This window comes from Symphalangus syndactylus, chromosome 15, assembly GCF_028878055.3.
Source record: "Symphalangus syndactylus isolate Jambi chromosome 15, NHGRI_mSymSyn1-v2.1_pri, whole genome shotgun sequence".
In the NCBI taxonomy this organism is placed as follows: Eukaryota; Metazoa; Chordata; class Mammalia; order Primates; family Hylobatidae; genus Symphalangus; species Symphalangus syndactylus.
The window spans coordinates 61,071,992-61,095,434 of record NC_072437.2 but is presented as its reverse complement, the minus strand read 5'-3'; positions in this window follow the sequence as shown (position 1 = coordinate 61,095,434).

The following is a 23,443-nucleotide window of genomic DNA, read 5'->3' as shown; positions in this document are numbered from 1 at the left end:
CGCTTCTGATACTGGTATACATACACATATTCTCTGAAAGTCTGGAAATTTGCCCACAAATATATCTAGAGCCATGATTTAAATATGGCTAACTTTAAAAGAAATGAATAACTTCTACTTAAATTACTCAATATCAAGGATGTTCTAGAAAACCTTTTAAATCAGGATCCATTTTAAAAGAAATGAATAACTTCTACTTAAATTACTCATTATCAAGGATGTTCTAGAAAACCTTTAAATTGGGATCCATTTTTCTATTATGTCAGCCTCATATAAGTAATGCTAAAGTGCCTTGGCTCACTTTAAGGAGGAAACTGACATGCTTATCCATTATATGGTATAGCTGACCAAAGACTATTTAAATTGGTTTCAAATTTTAGGTTAATGTTCTTACTGCTGTCCTGCTACTTACCTTAATCCATCTCAGTATTTTATGGTGTTAGATATTACTGTCTGCATAATGATCACAGAAGTTTTAAATGTAGTACTTCCTTTCTCCTCATTAATGTTGCACTAAGCTTCACTTCTTAAGGAAAAATGATCTTATTATATATGTATTTCGAAACAGATAATTATGCTGTCGAATGATACTGCCCTATATGGTACTTTAATTAATTATGTGATGTATAACTTGATTGTAAGCACTTAGAGAATATATACTAAGTTTACTATTTCTTAAAATTATAAAAATAAGATAGATGTGGTAATAAAAAAATTCAACATTATAAAAGATTATAAAATACCAAGTAAAAATTTCCCATTCTCTACTCCTAATTCTATTCAGCAGAGATAACCACATTTAACTGTTTCTATTTCAAGTTCTTCTGGTCATTACCTCCAAAATACTGAATTTTATGCTTAAGTCTCATTTTCTCAATTTATTAGTGCTTAATGGTATCAACTGGCTATTATGAAAAAATGAAAAAGTTAACTTATTTCTAGCTTCTGCCATCTCTTCTTCTCCTCCCAATTTTTGTTAATGTTTATTTCTATCCAATTAGCTACCTTTATTTTTATTCATAAGTATACACACAAATATATTTACATTTATTATTATAAGTACATAAATATAATATTATGTATGTTTTGTTTAAATGCAGTCTTTTTTTCTTTTCTTTCCACCTAATTCTCCCTCCCTGAACTCAGAAATAGTCTCTTCCCATTAACACATGCTTGCAACCTATTAAGAATGCTTCAATATTTCTTCATGATTATATAATTATATAAAACTTACACTTTGTTTAATGGATATAAAGTTTCAGTTTTGCAAGATGAAAGGTTTTGGACATCTGCTTGTTTGGTTTTTGTTTTGTTGGGTTTTTTTTATTGAGACAGGGTCTCACTCTGTCACCCAGGCTGGAGTATAGTGACTTGATCTCAGCTCATTGCAGACTCAACCTTCCAGGCTCACGCGATCCTCCCGCCTCAGCCCCCCAAGTAGCTGGGACTACAGGCACACACCACCATGCCCAGCTAACTTTTGGTTTTTTTTGTAGATACGGGGTTTCTCCATGTTGCCCAGGCTGGTCTTGAACTCCTGAGCTCAAGGGATCCACCCGCTTTGGTCTCCCAAGGTGTTAGGATTACAGGCGTGAGCCGCTGTGCTTGTCCTGGACATCTGTTCCACAATAATATGAACGTACTTAACACTACCAGAGAGTACACTTAAAAATGATTAAGATGGCTGGACACAGTGGCTCACACTGGTAATCCTAGCATTTTGGGAGGCCAAAGCAGGGGGATCACTTGAGTCCAGGAGTTAGAGATTATCCAGGGCAACATAGTGAGACCCTGTCTCTACAAATAACTTTTAACAATTATCAGGCATGGTAATGCATGCTTGTAGTCTCAGCTATTTGGGAGGCTGAGGAAGAAGGGTCACCTGAGGCCAGGAGGTCAAGGCTCCAGTAAGCCATTGATTGTACCACTGCACTCCAGCCTGGGTGACAGAGTGAGATCCTGTCTCAAAAAACAAAACAAAAAAAGGTTAAGATGTTAAATTTTATGTTTCGTGTTTTTTCACAATTAAAAATTTTAAAATACATAATTGTATAATTGTACACATATGTATGTGTATACTTATTTATAATCATACACATATGTATCCATATACATGTGTATAATAATACACATACAGGAAGTCTTCACTTTGTACCATTCCTATATATAAATTTCAGTTACCAACATTCAATTAAATAACACCACTCCCCCAACAACATGGGTCAAATCAGTTGCTATGGTATATTAATGTGAACGACTCCATAAAAGTATAAACTTCATTGCTACCTTGTCAGTCTACAAATCACCGTAGACAACAAATGTACATCACGGTTGGTGACCAATCATGTCACTTCTTTCAAAATCTGTTGGTGATTGGTCACTGCACATTTTTTACTTAGTTCATGCACAGACAGCAAAGCATATAGTTGCGTTGCTTCCCTGTCTCCCTGAGATAAACGCACATGACATTGTACAAAAACAAATAATCAAAAGAGGGAAATGGTCAACAAAGATGAAAATGCTGCAAATAAGGGAAAATAATGCTCAAAGAGAAATTCAAATTGATCATAAATGGAGTTATAGAAGAAAATAGGTGGGTACAATGTACCCAATTCAGGTGATGGGTATACTAAAATCTCACACTTCACCACTATACAATTCATCCATGTAATCAAAAACCACTTGTACCATAAAAGCTATTGAAATAAAATTATATATACATATGTTTAAAAAATAGCTGGCCACAGAAATGTTGACACTGCCAATGTTCAGAAGACTCTAGCTTTGTGGCTAAAGGAACTTAGTGAAGGTGAACTTATTGACATAAATGAGGAAAATAATTGTGACAAAAAGGATAGTGTCCCAGAGGAAGCAACACCAACAAAAACTTCACATTAAGGAAATTTCTGGAGATACTTGACAACATTGAAAGTACAATGAATAAATTGTCAGAGGTGATCTAAACTTAGAAAGAAGTATGACAGTTTGCCAAGGCATAGAAAAGATGCTTGCTCTATGTTCTAAGTTATACAATAAGAAGGCAGCACTATTGCAACTATACTTAATAACTTAATAAGTTTGTTTTAATTCGATTTTACAAAAAGGATGCTTTAATTTTTAATGCTTCTAATATTTTCATTTACAGTGTACTAAATAAATACTAGTTTTGAAATTTTTTATTTCCCTACATATTTATAACTTACAGTAAAAAAAAAAACTTAATGTTTGGATTAAATTTTTAAAGGTCTCAAAACAATTATAGTTTACTCCATTTACTATTGAGATCACTTTGCTGCCTGGTGTGGTGGTTAGTGCCTGTAATTTCAACACTTTTGGAGGCCAAGGCAGGAGGATCCCTTGAGTCCAGGAGTTTGAGACCAGCCTGAGTAACATAGTAAGACCTTGTCTCCACAAAAAAATTTTTTTAAAAATTAACTGGGGGTGGTGACATACGCCTGTAGTCCCAGCTACTTGGGAGACTGAGGTGGGAGGATCACTTGAGCCCAGGAGATTGAGGCTGCAGTGAGCCATTATAGCATCACTGCACTCCAGCATGGGCTACAGAGTGAAACCCTATATCCAAACAACAGCAACAACAACAACAACAACCACAACCACAACCACAACAACAAAAACCAATCTCAATAACCAACAGACTATAAACTATGTTCAAATTCTCTAATAGTCAATAATAGCCAATTAAATTAACAGTGAGATATAATCTTATCCTATCAGTCTGGCAACAATTTAATAGCTCTAATTATTTCTAGTGAGGAACTTTTTAACTTTACTTTCCTTACTTTAACTTACTTACAGGTAATAGAGTGTATAACATCACAACCTTTTGGGAAATCTGTCTGATGACATCTAAAAGAATTTTTAAAGACCACATATTTTCAACCTAGCGATCTCACTCCTAGGAATCTAATTCACATAAATATATCAAGCAATACTTAAGAATATTTGTACAAAATGTTTATTGAAGTGATGACCATTGTGGTACCAAAAAAGTATTTTTTTTTTTTTTTGATGCAGAGTCTCACTCTGTCACCCAGGCTGGAGTGCAGTGGCGCGATCTCAGCTCACTGCGAGCTCCGCCTCCCCTGGGTTCATGCCATTCTCCTGCCTCAGTCTCCCCAGTAGCTGGGACTACAGGCGCCCGCCACCCCCAAAAAACATTTTAATGCTCATTAGAAGGGAATAGTTCAATAAATTATGGTACATGTATATCACAAAATTTGCAACGATTATTTAAAAATCCCTTAAAGCTGTATCAGTTGATTTAGAAAGATTTCCACAAAGAAAGAACTGTCAAATGAGAAAAGCAAAATGCAGAAAAGTATAGGTAACATGATCTCAACATTAAACAGTGGCCAAAAATATCTACGGAGGCAGTTAATCTCTTTGCATGTAAGACAGCACTATTGAAATGGCCATGTAGGTTAAAACCATGCAAAGTGATTTTTTTTTTTTTTTTTTTTGAGACAGGTCTTTGTCACCCAGGTTGGAGAGCAATGGTGCAATTAAGGCTCACTGTAGCCTCAACTTCCTGGCTACTCAGCCTCTTGAGTAGCTGGGACTACAGGTGTGTGCCACCATGCCCTGCTGATTTTAAAAAAATGTTTAAATAGGTACAAGGTCTTGCTATGTTGCCCAGGCTGGTCTCGAACGCCTAAGTTCAAGTGATCTGCCCTTAACTCAAGCAATTCGTGCTCCTGGGCCTCCCAAAGAGCTGGGATTACATGCATGAGCCACCACACTCAGCCAGATTTGCTATTTTGTAATTACTGTTGTGTTCTTTGCCCATTTAAAAATTAAGCTGTCTTTTTCTTACCCATCTTGAGCTCTTTGTATGTTATAGGTTGAATAGCCAATAAATGTGGAAAAGAAAAGCATTTTGGATGGGGTCAGACCTTGCTTTACCATTAGGTTGGTGCAAAAGTAAATGTGGTTTCCTTTTATTTCCGAAAACCATAATTACTTTTGTATCACCATATGTAGCAGAGTGTACATTTATCGAATCAATGATATTTGTATAGTAAGAGGCAAATGGATCTGTAGAAAAGAATAGCCTCCAGAAACAAATCCAAGTATATATAATAATTCATTAAACTTACTATATTCATTCACGTAGGTGGGAAAATGACTGATTATTTAATAAACGTTGCTGGCAAAACTGACTGGTCATATAAGTACATTACTCCATTTTAGACAAAAAATAAATTTTATATGGCTAAAGAATACAAATGTAAAATGAAAAAACATTCTTATCCAAATACCTGGGATACTACATGTACAATCTATGAATAGGAAAACTAAAATTTCTGTAAGAAATGAGACATATTTGATTACATAAAAATTCAAAATTCACATTATATATTTGTGTGTGTAAATACACATATAAATATATATATTACTGCTGCATAATAAATTACCTTCATAATAATGTAAATAATACAATAATACATAACAAATAAATAATACAAAAATAAATAGAGCACAGTTTACTATCTCATTGTTTCTTTGGGTCAAGAGTCTGGATATGGCTTAGCTGGGTGCCTCTTGTTAAAGATTCTCATGAGGCTGCAGTCAAATTATGAGCCAGGAGCTCAGTCTCAACGAAAGGCTCACCTCTGGAAGAAGCCCTTTCCACAGGATTGTCCCATAACCTGGCGGCCAAGCAATCCAAGCGAGAGCAGGAGAAAGCACTTAAGGTGGAAGTCACAGTCTTTTTTATAACCAAGTCTCACTTGACTTCCTGCTTGTGCTGTATTCTGTTTTTTTAGAAGTTAGTAAATCCAGCCCACAGGCAAGTTGTGGGGATTACACAAAATGTGAATAACAGGAGGCAGGGACCCATAAGGATGATCCTAGGGGCTACCTACTACAATAGATCACACTTATAATTTTAAACAATATACGTAATTAAATCTTGTTTCTTATTTCAACATATTTAGATAATATCTCTCAACCACCATAAAATGATGAAATTATTTCTTTCTACCTCCCTGGTGGCAGCTCCCCCCATCATTTCTATCAACTAGTTATGTTTACATTGTCAAAGCTTATACCACTTACCCAAAAGTATAATTAAGTCTATTGACTCTTTCCCCTTAAGTACAAGATCCAGGAACAGGCAGGAAGTCTTCTTTCCCACCTTTCACTCTGAAGAGGGCTTACACCAGTGGACAACCCCTACTCTGGAAACCTTACTCCTCTGGAAGATTATTCCACTAATTTTTTACCTGGGGATGGGAATGAAGAAACTTGCATAGCTGATCTATAGATATTTCTTCTCATAGTCACTGTGATTTCTGTCTCACTTCTCACTCCCTAGTTTTAAACTACCAGTCTTCCAGGACTTGGCAGAAAATGCCCGTGCTCGCTTTCAACACAGGCTTGTCTGTGCAGGTTTGGGTCTCTAATTCTTCCACTTCAGCTTGCTCATCAATATGTTTCCAACTATTTTCTATCTTCTACAATTCATTAAATATCTGTGGATGTTCCTTCTCTTGGTTTTGATTTCTTTCTTTTAAGCCAGTCAAATTTAGCAGTGACAGGTTGTAGACTAATTTTAGTGTCACAATGTTATGCTTTGATAACCCACTACCATCAGACCAGCCTTGTTTTTCAGTCTTTTATGAATATATTCTTCTATTTACTACTATTTCAATGGAATTCTGGGAAGAGTGGGTGGTAACAGCCTTTGGCTCAGTTTGCCACAGTGGAACAGAACCAACCCTCTCTATAGGCTTAAAACAACAGAAATGTATTATCTTATAGCTCTGGAGTTCAGAACTTTGAAAATGGGTCTCACTGGGCTAAAATCAATGTGTCCAGTAAGGCTACATTTCTATCTGGAGGCTCTGGGGGAGAATTCATGTCTATGGTCGTCCAGATTGTTGACAGAATTTATTTCCCGGCTCTTGTAGCCTGAGCATCCATTACTTTTCTGGTTGTCAGTTGAGGGCTGGTCCCAGCCTCTAGAGACCACTCAGATGCCTTTACTAAAGCTCTCTTCCTCCATCTTCAAATCCAGCAACTGAGGGTCAAGATGTCTCAAATTTTAAATCTCATCTGTTTCTTCATCTATCATTGCATCTCTAACTGACTCAATCTTCTGCTTCTGTTTTTAAGACTCCCTATAATTATATTGGGTCCACTGCAATAATAATCTCCCTATTTTAAGGTTAGCTCATTAACAATCTTCATTCCATCTGCACCCTTTATTTTCTTTTCCTATGTAAGATAACATATTCACCAGTTCCCGGGGTTTAGGATATGGACGTCTTTGGTGGGCCATTATTATCCCTATCAGAGAAATCAACATCCGTTGCCATTTACTTTAAAGGGCAACTGTCCCATTTTAGTTATTTGAAAATGTTTATAAATGGTAGGACTTCAGAAAGACTATGAAGAAGGTGAGGAGGTTTAGTTGAATGAGAAGAGAAAGGCATTTTAAACATAAGTGACAGTGAGAAAGAAAACATGAAACATTAATTCTTAATCATAGAAATGGAATAAATAGCTGGGCAAGAATGTTCTGCATCTTAGATCATTCTACTCGTAAGAACTGAAATATTTTTATGGCAGAATTGTTATTTACAAATTAAGACAAATAGTTAAATAAATGTATATTACTGGGACTAAAAATAGGTGTGGAAAATATTAATTTGGTTCAACCAGCAAAGATTTTTCTGGTTAAAATGAAGATGTTGCCAGTGGAACTACAATAAACCCTGAGATTTCAAAATGTTTTCTTAGAGAGTCAACATATATAATAAGGATAGTGAAAAATAACAGTTTACTGGAGTATATAAAAATGATAATTTGCTATATGAGATTTACCTATCCCCTAAAATCTGAAAACAAATCCATTCATAAAATCCTTGTTTCCACATTTGCAATATGATAAAGCCAAATGTCTGCTCTGTAAAGTAGCAAATATCATTTTCTCCATCATAGAGAAAAAAAGTGTGCTTTTTTGTTTTCTCATGGCACAGAGAAAAATATGCTTTTAAAATGACGCTTTATTGTTATTATAAAGTCATTTGTGTGATTAAACGTATTTGTAATAAATTTGCAGGTACCTTGTATATTCCTAACACCGCACAAACTGGATCATTAACTGATACTTGATTCTAATCCCAGGTGAAGTAAAGCTAAGGGATAAGTTCTGACTTCCATTTAAAGGTTGACTATCTGTCAATGTCACTTTACTATGTAGACAAAAATAAATAAGCATGTTCCATATTTTATTGATGAATATATAGATGAATATAATTCATCCACAGTGCTAAGTTGACTATGTATGGTACCTAATAAGGTATCACATTGCTGAAAAATGTATTTTTAAGATGTTTAAATGTGCATATAAAAATTGAAAGCTGTTCTAAATATAAATTTGCTAGTATTGCTTACAAACTGGAGAACTAAATATGTGACAAAAATAAAAAGTAAATGTAACTCACCAGGTTTAAATATGTACTTAATGCTCATATTTACTGTTCACAAATGCAAAAGTTACCCAAAGTAGATTTCAAACATCTTTAGGAATGGTAATTTTATTTAATAAAATTCTTCTATCTAATTTCTTTGTTCGAAGTGCAATTTCTAGGTAATATTATTTTTTAATGACTTATAATATCATCCTGACATCAAATGATGGTTATGGGTTTATGAGCGTTTTTATAATGTCAGAATTTTAATATTTTAATTGTGAATTCTTAATAACATGAATTCATTCTTCTGTGCTAACTTCGACATCTTTTCTTTTACAAGGGAATATGTAATTTTGTTTTAAGCAGAACAGGGTCAGTATTTGTGCTCTTAAAAATTACCATTTGTTTCATTTTGTGCCTCTTCTAAAGAGTGTTAGATAAATTGAGAAAACTTTTAGTTTGTGATAGGACTTTATCAGAAAGAGAATAATGACTAAGCCTCTTTCCTTTTTTCTTTCTAACTGCATTTATGAAGATTTCTCTTCTGTGGCATCTAAAAGACAACAAAACTAAAACCCTATGAGAAATGTCATTCTTTTATGTTTTATATACTTAGTTTTTCAACTATAGTGGACCTTTACCATACATTTTCATATTCCTCTTTTCCTAAATACTACCTTAATGCATAATTTCTGACATAAAAATGACCATATGAGTCAATAAACACAAAGTTTTTTAGTTGCTTTGTGATGGCCATAAAAGTTGCTAAACACAAAGCTCATTTGAATATTCACGCAGGATGGGTGGCTAGCCTTACTCACTAGCTAAGGGACAGCTACCACGTAACACAAAGAACTAAAATTAGCATCCCCAGCAAAATTACAAATCGTAGTCATGTGTGCATGAGACCTTTCAGTCAAAGAAAGACTACATGTGCAAGATGGTCTCATAAGATTATAATGGAGCTGAAAAATTCCTATTGCCTAGTGACACTGTAGTTGTCATAAAGTTGTAGCATAATGGGTTACCTTTTCTATGTTTATACATGTTTACATACACAAAAACTTCCATTGTGTTACAACTGCCTACAGTATTCAGTACGGTAACATGCTGTACAGATTTGTAGCCTAAGAACAATAGGCCATACGGATATTGCCTAGATGTGTAGTAGGCTATACCATGTAGATTTTTGTAAGTGCACTCTATGATGTTCCTGCAACAAATCTGCCCTAATGAAGCATTTGTTAGAACATATGCCCATTGCCACTCTGTAGATGACTGTATTATATGGCATGAAAATCTGGGATTATTTATGAAACAAAAGTGGAAAAGTCAACTACGTGAATGCTTGAAAACAATTTATAAGTATGATTTTTATAACTATTTATAACTGTTAATACTACTTGTGAAATTTTAAGGGAAGGAAAGTGGAGTCTTTTTCTTAACATTTTACAAGTAGTATTAATAGTTATAAACTGGACAGTTTTAGGAAAGAGCTGGAAAATTTGGGTCAGCAAGAGAAATGTAGTGACACAATGTGGTACACCAGGAAAGCTCTGGAGTATATTAGAGATTTAAACACAAGTTCTAATTTTTTCCAGTCACTTCTCTTGGGCCTCATTTATTCTTTTAAATGAAATCTTTTATTCAACCCTTTTGGGCCACATCCCTGGCAGAACTTAATTTAACTAAGAAAATCCATCAAGACGCCCGCAGTAGAGTATCATCAATCCTGGCACTAGGTTTGAGGACTCCTGCCTTGAAGATTTGGGAAGAAGATCTAGGTGTTGAATTGGCCTAGCCACTGCTATTTGTTTTGTGTGTTGTATTCAGCTCTCTCTTTATTGCTCTGATTTCCTGTCTGCACTGTCTCCTCTAGAGCATCAGCAAATCTGACTTTTGACTTTGCCCATTCTCAAAACCAACCCACATAGGTTGAATGTATTTCATGGCTATTGGCTTACTGTCTGTGTTAATATCTTCTGTTCACCCATCCAGACCCACTCTTCACCCTTCTTCTTTCATCTCTGTGTCCTAGGAGGCTGATCTGTACAGACCATGATTGTGAACACTATTGCCTCCTGGCTTTCTGCTGTGTTTAGCTCAGGGGAACCTTATTATAAGAGTGGACAGGAAGAGGAGGATGAACTTGAAGAATTAATTCTACTGTCTCTCCATCACAGCACAAATTTTCCATAAGGGTAATATTACCTCTAAGAGGGTAAAAATTGTTACATAGGGTCAAAAAAATGAGCTACTACAATGGTTTGCAGCTTTCTGAAGGGCCACACTATGACAACACATATACACTAAATCTATGGTATTAAACTTTCATGGGGGAGAAGTGATTAGGTATAAAATATCTATAAAGGCTTAATCAGGCAATAGTGACCTACCATCCTCCAGAGTTACAATGACCTGGCTGCATCCTCCAAATCAAGGTCAACGTTGTCCTGAGATGATGGGGTAGGTGGAAAGGTAGAAAAGAGCAACAGTGGGAGAGAGAAGAGGAGCTCTTTTAATTAACTTTAACCATTGAAAATTGAGAAAAGAGAATTAAATCCATCAAGAAAAGAATGAGAAGGACTCTCCTCCTCCTTTCTCCAACCTTGATTCTTTTAATTTATATGCTTTCCCTGGTCAAATCTTTACATATAAATCAATTCACATCACATTTTCTGAACCCATACATAAACAAAGAGGGAGTTTTAACAGAAACTGATGTCTAGAAAGTCTGTTACATTTTATGTAGCTCTTTCAATTATATGCTCTTATTTTATTCTCAAAGTGCTTTTGTATTATTTTATAAATAAAGATGCTCGACATAGATTGCTTGTGAAATCCATCCAAGATCATAGCTGGTAAACAGCAGTGTTAAAAGCCAATATTTAAAAAATATATAGATTTTGTGCTTTTTCAATTTCAACAAGTTGCCTCAAGTTACTTGCTAATAAGTAAGTAGAAGGTAGTCATTCCAAATAAGGGTGAGGTGTGGTGGCTCATGCCTGTAATTTCAACATTTTGGGAAGCTGAGAAAGGAGGACTGCTTGAGGATAGGAATTTCAGACCAGCCTGGGCAACACAGCAAGACCTTATCTCTACAGAAAAAAAAAAAAAGAAAAGAGCCAGATATGGTGGCACACATCTGGCATCTGTAGTCCCAGCTACACAGGAAGCTGAGGTGGGAAGATAACTTGAGCCCAGGAGTTTGAGGCTGCAGTGAGCTATGATTGCACCACTGCACTCCAGTCTGGGCAACAGAGTAAGGCCCTGTCTCAAAAAAAGAAAAAAAAATCCAAAGACTTCTAGTATTAATCTCTATTTTTTTTTTTTTTTGAGATAGGGTCTCACTGTGTCATCCAGGCTTGAGTACAGTGGCACGATTTTGGTTCACTGTAACCTCCCTTCTCCGGGGTTCAAGCAATTCTCCTGCCTCAGCCACCTCAGTAGCTAGGACTACAGGCATGCACCACCATGCCTGGTTAATTTTTATTTTTAGTAAAGATGGGGTTTCACTATGTTGGCCAGGCTGGTCTTGAACTCCTACCCTCAGGTGATCCGCCCGCCTTGGCCTCCCAAAGTGCTGGGATTACAAGAGTGAGCCACCACACCCGGCCCACTATATTCTTAAATTATTTCTTCATCTCCAATGTTAGGTGACGCAAAAAACATAGAATACAATGACTAAGTCTTTTTAGAAATTCTTAAAAGATGTTTTGTGGATTAAACATACATACGTATTTTGTGGAACACTATAGATATAAAAACAGGTAGGAGTGCAGAAGATTGTTAGCTCCAGAATAATAGCAGAGACTTAACTATATAATAACTCTGGAAAATTGCTCAGAGGAAAAAAAATGTACTAAAATCAAGAAGTGTGAAGGAAGTATTCAGTCTAAGAGATGTTAATTAAAACCCAGCGTATCTTTTCACTCCTTTAAGAATGAGAACTCTATACAACAGTAACTTGAGTACATACCACTAAAAGAACTTTTGACAATTAAAATACGTGTGGGAAATAAAAAGATGACAAGGAAGCAAAGCAAACACATCAGATAAGGATAAGGTACTTTAGATGAAAAGATATGTGTTTGCAAGTAAGCAAAATATTCTAATAATACAAAGGATTAACACTAATCAGTAGGATGTTAACAAATATATCAGGTGAAGAAGATCACCAAAAGGAAACAAATTTGCTAATAAATGAGGACAAGCATAAAACTATGACTGTGCCACTGAAGTCATTTTTTAAAAATCTTTCTTTACAAAGAAAAATGAAAATATATTTTTACCATTTAGAAATAAGAAAGATCTTGCCCAAGTAACAGTTGGTAACATGGTAGCATGGTAAGGAAGTCAGGGATTCTGGATACACATAAATCAGCAGCCAATGACAAGTTAGTCAGAGAAGAAAAGCAATTAGACAGAGGACCTACTGGGTTCCTTGCTAATTTAATTGTTAAAAGCTGGTGGATACCTTTAAAAAGCATTTGTTGAAAAGAATTTTACACTGCTGAAGGAAAAGGTCAAGGAACCAAGGCAGAGGGAGTGACCATCTGGGAGATATATTGTTAACTATTAGCAAAAGAGTGGTTTCACCACCACAGGAGAAAAACTACATATATCAGGAAAAAATAGTTCCAAGAAAAATGAATAGCAACACATTATCAAGATAAAAACTCCCATTCAAAATTGTCTTTTTGTAGAATTATCTGGAAAATGTTTGGTATTTCAACATTAATAATATTTCTGTGCTGTCTTCCTGAACTTTTTGTTGAAGAAAAATGAATTTGATTTAGATAGACTGTGGTCAAGAGGAATCAAAGCTTTCCTTATGTCTGTAGTAAAGATTATAAGATGAAAATATATCAGATTTTTTCATGCAAGCTACTTGAATTTATCAGGGGAAAAACATAGCGCCTATGGTCTCAACTTTCAACCAAGCTCTTTTAGCAAAACCAAATTAAAGATTTCTAACATTCCAGCTATCTGACATTTAGAAATAGTCAACATAAATTTTTTTGAGCCAGAAGTTATTATTTTAAGAAATAAGTACATTGGTTTTGCTTCCATTCATAGCTTAACAATTCTTGAATGTATGTATCAGTTAGAAAAAGTAAGTTTTAACCAATAAAAGTACATTAGAAAGAAAGAGCCAACAAATACAATTTTTAATTTATGTTAATCCTTTTTGGTGGCTGTGTACTATTCCACAGTATCTTTTATGTAACTATTTTAAGTAGGAATATTAAAGTTATCTGGCACATAATTATAACAGTACTTATTTAGAGAATTGTTTATTAATCAGTTAATTAATCAGCTCATCAAGAATGTCTTTGAAAGAGTCATTGATGTTTTAAAAAATCCCACGTTAAAACAGTTTTATCTATAAACAATTACATGGCATGAATTACTTTCTTTGCCATCCGCTTTCCAATGCGCACACACACACACACACGCACACACACTTTAGAGCACCAAGGGCAACAATGTGTTGAAATAAAAAATCAATTCTGGGGATATAAGGTACAGCATGATGACTATAGTTCATAATACTGTATTATTTACTTGAAATTTGATGAGAACAGAGTTTTAAGTTTCCTCACCACCCTCCACACACACACACACACACACACACACACACACACACGAATGGTAACTATGAGTGGTGATGGATGCATTAATTTGATGTGGTCAGTAGACAATGTATACATATATCAAATCATCATATTTTACACTTTGAATACATACAAGTTTCATTTGTCAATTAAATATTTAAAAATTTTAAGAAGAATGTACAAAAGAAATAAAATATCAAGACCATGACAATGGTTTCAGTTTTAAAGAATCCAAAATATAGTTTGGTATTTACAAAATACCAAATCACTAATTGATCTCATTAATTTATACAAACAACTGCTTGCTTAACAGCCAGTTTACTTGCCTAACTGAATTGACTGTTATTTTAGTCCAAATGTTTAATCTGGTAGGTTAGTATAAATACTGTCCCAGTGTTTCCCCCTGGTTACTTTCCAGGTTACATTTCCCTCAGAGACTGAAGACATGCACCTACTGAACAAAGTACGCTAACCTTTCAGCAGACACAGAGGTAATTCTGGTGTGTTCAACAGTGATTTGACTCCTGTCACATATATTTGAAGAGCAAAGGGCTACATTGAAAGAAACTGTCTAGAGACTAAGTGTTTCAAATTCTCCTGAAAATTCAAACAATCCTGCAAAGGAGAGGCATGGTAGAAAAAGAAATCTCAGGTGAATAGGTTCTGGAGAGTCTATTAGTTTGTAGAAGAAAAAGATACCAAATGTGAAATAAAAATCATTAGTTGAACCAGAAACATTAAATGAGTGTGTTTTGTGGGGACGTGCTGCTATGAACATTACTGTAAAATTTCAGAAAACCATTCAATTATGCCTGACAGCTTTTAAAGACCCTGAATCTTTAGTGAAATCAAAGTGTATTTATTTATTATGAAATAAACTCTGTTGACGTGTCATTGAAAAGTTTTTTAAAAACTTTCCTACTTAACCCCAGTATTCAGATATCATGCTTTGCAAATCATCCACGGCACCAAAATTAAAAGCTGGAGTAATATCTAAATCAGAAAATTCAAAGGAATGATTGACATACTTGAAAACCTCCTAGGGCAAAGAAACCATGAAAGTAAAATAAAAGGTAAAAATTTTTTAGAAGGCAAGCAAAAAGGATGTTGGAAATTTTTACAGTGACATGTAAAGCTAATATAAAGCAGACAAACAGAGAAAAATGGTCTGAAAGCTGGGTGTATGGCACACACCTGTAGTCCTAGCTACTTCAGAAGCTGAGGTGGGAGTATCATTTGAGCCCAGGTGGTTGAGGCTGCAGTGAGCTGTGATCATAACATTGCACTCCAGCCTGTGTGACAGAGTGAGACCCTGAATCTAAAAAGATATTCAAAAATTTAAAAAAGGGCAGTGAATACGATTGAAGAATCTAGAGAAAAAACAGAAATTGTCAATAAACATAGGAAAAGATGATTAATCTGACTAATAATTACAGATGTAAAAAGTAAAATATCACTTTGATATTATTTTGATTATTAAGACAATAAAAGAAAAAAGAATAACATCTATAATCGGCAGAGTATAGATAAACTAGGACTTTCACACATTGGGGTATATATGAAAGCAAAAATTTGTACAAGCAATGGAATGATTCCTCTTTTACATCAACAATAAAAGTAATTTGATATTTACCTCTAATATAAACTTCCCTCTTAGTACTGCTTTTGTTGTATCCCTTACTGCTTTTGTTGTATCCCTTAGTACTGCTATGTTGTAAAACATAGGTTTTAGTATGTTGTGTTTCTGTTTTCATTCATCTCAAGAAAACTTTTCATTTTCTTCTCAATTTCTTCAATGACCCATTGTTCATTCAAAACCATGCTATTTAATTTCCATGTACAGGCATATCTCAGAAAAGCATGGATTCAGTTCCTGACCAGTGTAGCAAATATCACAATAAAGTCTAGAGACTAAGTGTTCTGAATTCTTTCCAAAATTCAAACAATCCTGCAAAGGACAGACATGGTAGAAAAAGTATTAATTATTCTTTTAGATAAAGTGAGTTACAATTTTTTGGTTTCTCAGTACACATAAAAGTTGTGTTTAACTATACCATAGTCTATGAAGGGTGCAATAGCATTATGTCTAAAAAAAGTACATACCTTAATTAAAAATACTTTGTTGCTAAAAAAAAAAAATGCTAACAATCAGCTAAGTCATCAGCAAGTCCTAATCTTTTTTCTGGTGGAGGGTCCTGCCACAATGTTGATGACTGCTGACTGATTAGAGTGGTGGTTGCTAAAGGTTGGGGTGGCTGTGCCCATTTCTTAAAATAAGACAATGAAGCTTGCTGAATCGATCAGCTCTTCCTTTCATGAAAGATTTCTCTGTAGCATGTGATGCTGTTTGATAGCATTTTACCCCAGTCAAACTTCTTTCAAAATTGGAGTCAATCCTCTCAAATCCTGCCACTTAATTATCAACTACGCTTATATAATATTTAAAATTATTTGTTGTCATTTCAACAATGTTCATAGCATCTTGACCAGGAGTGGATTCCATCTCAAGAAACCACTTTCTTGGCTCATCCATAAGAAGCAACTCCTCATCTGTTAAAGTTTTATCACGAGATTGCAACAATTCAGGCATATCTTCAGGCTCCTATTCTAATTCTAGTTCTCTTGCTGTTTCTATCACATCTGTAGTTATCTCCTCCACTGAAGACTTGAACCCCTAAAAGTCATCCATGGAGGCTGAAATCAACTTCTTCCAAATGCACGTTAATATTGGTTGATATTTTGACCTCCTCTCATGAATCACAAATGTTCTCAATGGAATCTAGAATGGTGAATCCTTTCCAGAAGGTTTTCAATGTGCATTGTCCAGATCCATCAGAAGAATCACTATTTATAGCAGCTATAGCTTTGTGAAATGTATTTCTTATATAAGACTTGAAAGTTAAAATGACTCCTTGATCCATAAGATGAAGAACGGATGTTGTGTTAGCATGCATAAAAACAACATTAGGCTGGGTGCGGTGGCTCACGCCTGTAATCCTAGCACTTTGGGAGGCCAAGGTGGGCAGATCATGAGGTCAGGAGATAGAGACCATGCTGGCCAACATGATGAAAGCCCATCTCTACTAAAAATACAAAGAATTAGCTGGGTGTGGTGGCGTGTGCCTGTAATCCCAGCTACTTGGGAGGCTGAGGCACAAGAATCACTTGAACCCAGGAGGCAGAGGTTGCAGTGAGCTGAGATCACACCACTGCACTCCAGCCTGGCAACAGAGTGAGACTCCATCTCAAAAACAAACAAACAAACAAACAACAACAAAAAACATTAATCTCCTCACCCATTTCTATCAGCACTCTTGGGTGATTAGGTGCATTGTCAACATGCAGAGTCATATTTTGAAATGAACCATTTTTCTCTGGGCAGGTCTCAGCAGTGGGCTTAAAATATTCAGTAAAGCATTCTTAAACAGATGTGCTGCCATCCAGGATTTGTTTTTCCATTTCTGGAACACAGGTAGAGAGGATTTAGCATAATTCTTAAGGTCCCTAGGATTTTTAGAATGGTAAATGGACACTGGCTTCAGCTTTAAGCAACCAGCTCCATTAGCCCGTAAAAAGGGAGTCAGTCTGTCTTTTGTAGTTTTGAAGCCAGGCATTGACTTCTCTCAAGCTATGAAAGTCCTAGATGGCATCTTCTTCCAATATAAGGCTGCTTTATCTACACTGAAAATCTGTTGTTTAGTGTAGCCACCCTCATCAATGATCTTGGTTAGATCTAGATAACTCGCTGCAGCTTCTACATCAGCATTTGCTGCTTGCTTCACCTTGCACTTTTATATTATGGAGATGGCATCTTTCCTTAAATTTTATGAACCAACCTCTGCTGGGTTCCAACTTTTCTTTTGCAGCTTCCTCACCTCTCTCAGCCTTCATATAATTGAAGAGGGTTAGGGCCTTGCTCTGGATTAGGCTTTGGTTTAAGAGAGCGTTGTGGTAGGTTTGATCTTTTATCCAGACCACCCAAACTTTCTCCATATCAGCAATAAGGCTGTTTTGCTTTTTTATCATTTGTGTGTTTACTTGGAGTAGCACTTGTAGCACTTTTAACTTCCTTAAGAACTTTTCCTTTGCATTCATGACTTAGCTGATTGGCACAAGAGGCCTAGCTTTCAGCTTGTCTCAGTTTTGGACACGTCTTCCTCACTAAACTTAATCATTTCTGGATTTCCTTCCTTTTTTTTTGTTTTTTTTTTGAGACAGAGGGTCACTCTGTCACCAAGCTAGAACTCCTAGGCTCAAGGAATCCTTTCACCCCAGCCTCCTAAGTAGCCAGGACTACAGGTGTGCACCACCACGCCCAGCTAACGTTTTCATTTTTTGTAGAGATAGCATCTCACTGTGTTGCTCAAGCTGGCCCCTTTCTAGCTTTTGATTTAAAGTGTGAGACACGCGACTTTTCATTTCACTTGAACACTTAGAGGCCATTGTGGGTTATCAATTGACCTAATATTGCTGTGTCTCAAGGATTAGGGAGGCCCAAGGAGAGAGGGAGATGGGAAATGGCCCCTAAATGGAGCAGTCAGAACGCATGCAACATTTACTGATTAAGGTCACTATCTTATATGGGTGTGTGTGGCTTGTGGTGCCCCGAAACAATGACAATAGTAACATCAAAGATCACTGATCACATATTACTATAATAGATAATGAAACAACATTAATAATAGAAAATGAAAAAGTCTGAAGTATCATGAGAATTCCCAAAATGTGACACAGAGACACAAAGTGAGCACCTGCTGTTGGAAAGATGGCGTCAATAGACTTGACACAGAGTCGCCACAAACCTTCAATATGGAAAACATGCAGTACCTATGAAGTGCAATAAAGTGAAGCACAATAAAAAGAGGTATGTCTGCATTTGTAGTTTCCGAGGTTCCTCTTTTATTGATTTCTAGTTTTATTTCATTGTGGTCAGAAAGATATTTATCCTCAGTTGATCAGTATACATTGTATACATGCATTGAAATATATGTACCCCAAAATATGTACAATTATTATTTACCAATTTAAAAAAAAAGAAAAAAAGAAAAGCAGTTTGGCTGTAAGATTACAAATAAAATATGTCTACATAGTCTATACACTTTAACCTAAAAAATCTGTTCCTAGGGCTTTCCCCTTAAAAAAGTGATTATATACTTGACCAAAATGTATATACAGGAATATTCTGTTCTTCATTATCTGTATTGGTAAAAGCTTGGCAATAATAGAAACGTTCATCAAAAAGGAATTAGGTAAATAGTAGAGTAGCCATATAATAGAATATTCCACAGTTATTAAAAGTGTTGTTGGAGTTCCATACGAACAGAGTTAAACTGCAGTAATATAAAACCACATTCTCTCCCCACCTATTGTTAAATTAATGCATTCTTGACCCAAGAAGAGGACAAATATAACTGAGAAAATATGTGCTTGGGAATAAAATTTTAAACTTAATAAGCTTTAGGTTTGTAAGAGCTGAACTTTTTTTTTTTTTTTTTGAGACAGAGTCTTGCTCTGTTGCCCAGGCTGGAGTACAATGGCCTGATCTCAGCTCACTGCAACCCCCGCCTCCTGGGTTCAAGCAATTCTCTGCCTCAGCCTCCCAAGTATCTGGGATTACAGGCATGCACCATTACACCCAGCTAATTTTTGTATTTTTAGTAGGGACGGGGTTTCACCATGTTGGCCAGGCTGGTTTTGAACTCCCAACCCCAGGTGATCCGTGCACCTCAGGCTCCCAAAGTGCTGGGATTAAAGGCGTGAGCCACCACGCCTGGCCAGAGCTGAACCTTTTAAGAGAAAGATGTTTAGTTTGAAAAGTTTGTCTTTGCATGTTAAAAGCCAAAGTCCTGAGATGTTAAAAATGAATGGTAGATTTGGAAGCATAATGTCTGGCCAGTTTTTTCCCCTTAGTGGACAGAGAAACAGGTTTATTTTTCACAGAGATTAGAGTAATGGAGTTGACTGTGGGTGGTGGTCTCTGAGAAGAAATACAGTTCTCTGCCGCCCTTTTGGCCAAGCTTTGAAGGTGGGATGAGTAGGAGCAACAGAAATCCAATGAGTTTGGGTGGGGAGCATTCATGGAAAAGGCACCTGTGTTTTACTTTTCTAGGTATAGCCCAGGAACACTGCAGGACTTTTAAAGAAATTTCCTGTTCAGTATGTATTAATATATTAGTTTCCTATGGCTGCTTTAACAAACTGCCACAAACTTGGTGATTTAAAACAACATACATTTGTTATCTCACACTTCTAGAGGTCAGAAGTCCAAAATCAGTCTCAGTGGGCTAAGCATCAAGACAGGTGAGAGAGCTGCATTCCTTCTGAAAGCTTAAAGGGAGGATCTGTTCTTTGACTTTTCTGGCTTCTAGAGGCTGCCTCTATTCTTGGCTCCTTAGTCCTTCCTCCATCTCTAAAGCCAGCAGCATAGCACCTTCGAATCTTTCTATCTCTTCCTCCATCATTACACTTCCTTTTCTGCTTCTGACTGTCCTGTTTCCCTCTTATAAGGGCTCTTGTGATTACATGTGGCCCACCAGGATAATCCAGTGTAATCTCCCCATATCAAGATCTTTAATTTAATCACATCTGCAAAGTCTCTTTTATCATGTAAGATAGTACATTCACAGGTTCTGCGAATGAGATTTTGAACATTTTTGGGAATCATTATTCTGCATACCACCACATGGTACCCCTAACAGTAGAAAAGCAATGACTGTGTTAAATGTGTCAGCAAATGGTCCCAAGGGCAACTTCAGTTTAGTGTTGGATGAGAAGGCACAGACGGACTGATTGGGCAGACTTGAAGAGGCCTTGTATTTGAAATAAGGAGGATGAAGAATGAAGAATCTGACAGACAGGCAGATGTCAAGGAATGATTCTAGCCTCTTCGCAGATATAGCAAGTGTAGAGGCCATTGTCCAAAGGACTTTAGCCTCTTTGCTGTCCAGGTTATTTTTAGCTCTTGTCTGATTACTGAAAAATCATCCTAGGTGAAGGGACAGAGAAGTGAGACAGAAAAAAACCCTTAAGTGATGAGATTAGGTCAAACTAGAGTAACCAAGAAAACAAAGGAGTGACTGAGTTGACCATGAATTGGCCAGATTGACTTTTCTACTAGTTGTGGATCTTAAGAATAAATTAAGTAGCATTTTAGAAAGGTACATTTTTGTTCATCTTAGTAACTACTTTGAAATGCATAAACAACATATATATGTATTGATAGGGAAAGATGTCTACAATATATTATTATATGAAAGAACCACATTATAAAACAAAGTATTATATTCAAATTGCTATATTGTATTTACATGTGTTTATGCATAGAAAAGTGCCTTATTTATTTATTTGTTTATAGGTAAGGTCTCACTACGTTGTTCAGGCTGGCCTTGAATTCCTGAGCTCAAGTGATCTTCCTGCCTCAGTGTCCCAAGTAGCTGGAACTACAGGTGCAGGCCACCATGCCCAGCTAGAAAAATGTCTTAAAGTTTATATTCCTATTCAGACATGGCTCTCTCTAGGTGATTGAATAAGAGATTTCTCTGTGTACTTTTTTTTATATTGATTCAATTTTAGATCTGTGCTATTGTCCTTACACTAAGCATGTACTATTTGAATAATCAGTAAAAACAGCAGAGTTATTTCCATCTTACAAAAAGCTATGGTAAAAGGTACCATCATTTATTTTAGATAGTGAAATAGTATGTAAATAACACTGAACAACAACTGTTGACAGCAAAATGAGATCAAGTGTCAGTTTTCCAACTTACTAGTCATGTAACCTTGGGCAAGCTACCTACAATTTCTGGGCCCCACCTGAAAACTGGGGATAATAATGCACAGTGATACCAAACAGAATGCAGTGGGCTTGACATTTAATGTGTTATTTAATTCTCAAAACAACACTTGACGTGACTATTATCATCCCATTATGTAAAATCAAATATAGAGACTATATACTGCAGCTCTTTGAAAAACCATAATAGAAACCTAAGATACTCCTGCAACACAATCAAGAAATGCTTACAGTGCTCCGCATAGATCCGCATAGATATAGATGCCACATAAAAGCTCTTAAACAATATTTTGATAACTTAATTTTCAGTATGAATATTAGGCTCCTCTAAAACTTTCAGCAATTGGAAGAATGATCCGTGAGTTCTCTGCCTAGAGATAGCCTCTTTAAAACCAAACGGTATTTCAGTGGTTCACTTTCCTACCTGCTGGCAGCCTGGGCTCTTGATGAAAGCTTTGTTGTTGAGAAAGCGTTGTTGTTGAGAGTTGAGTGAAAGTATCCATTATCAATTGTGTTTACTAAATTCAAGGTATTTGCTGTAGCAGCTATGTGTGTGTTTGTATACACATGAATATACATATATGATAATATGCATATTATCATTTTAAATGGTTAGCTATTATTAGTTACCTAGTACTCTGATTAAGATGAGATACATTAAGGATACAAATTAAGAAACTAGGATCGGCCAGGCACGGTGGCTCCCGCCTGTAATCCCAGCACTTTAGAAGGCCGAGGTGGGCAGATCACCTGAGGTAGGGAGTTCAAGACCAGCTTTACCAACACGGAGAAACCCTGTCTCTACTAAAAATACAAAAAAAAAAAATTAGCTGGGTGTGGTGGCGCATGCCTGTAATTCCAGCTACTCAGGAGGCTGAGGCAGGAGAATTGCTTGAACCCAGGAGGCAGAGGTTGTGGTGAGCCGGGATCGTGCCATTGCATTCCAGCCTAGGCAAAAAGAGCGAAACTCCATCTCAAAAAAAAAGAAAAGAAAAGAAAAGAAAAAAGACAGAAAGGAAGAAGCTAGGATCAGGAATATGGGCCAAGTATAAGGCTATATAAAGTAAAAGTGTCTAGAAATATTCCCTATAACCTGAATAGGAAAAACTAGTATAAATTCATCCTTTCTTCCTAAAAACCTTTAAGGCTAGAAATATTTTAGAATTCAGAATTCTTGGCTTTCAGAAAGGTAATCGAATGCATATACCTTCTGTAATGTACTGATATATATTATATAACATCACCAACAGGTCTGTGCCCTGTAATCACCACATTGTTACTTCTGCGGAGAAAGGAATGAATATTCATACTAAGTCAGATAAATAGTCTTTAAACAGCCTTATATCAGCTCAGGTTTTGCTGCCAAATGAGTTTGTACCAAACTCAGGGAAAACTTTTCAGTTAATTAAACTCCATAATGAGAAATGAGGTGCTTCCGTTTTCTTCAAGTTGTTTTCAGGTTTTCATTTTCCTGCTCTTGATGATATGCTGAGAAGGGCTTACGGTTGTAGAAAGAGATAATGTGAACACACAGCATTGACTCTTATCAAATCGCTTAGTGGTGATGAGAAAGTTGTCTATAGGGAGGGAAT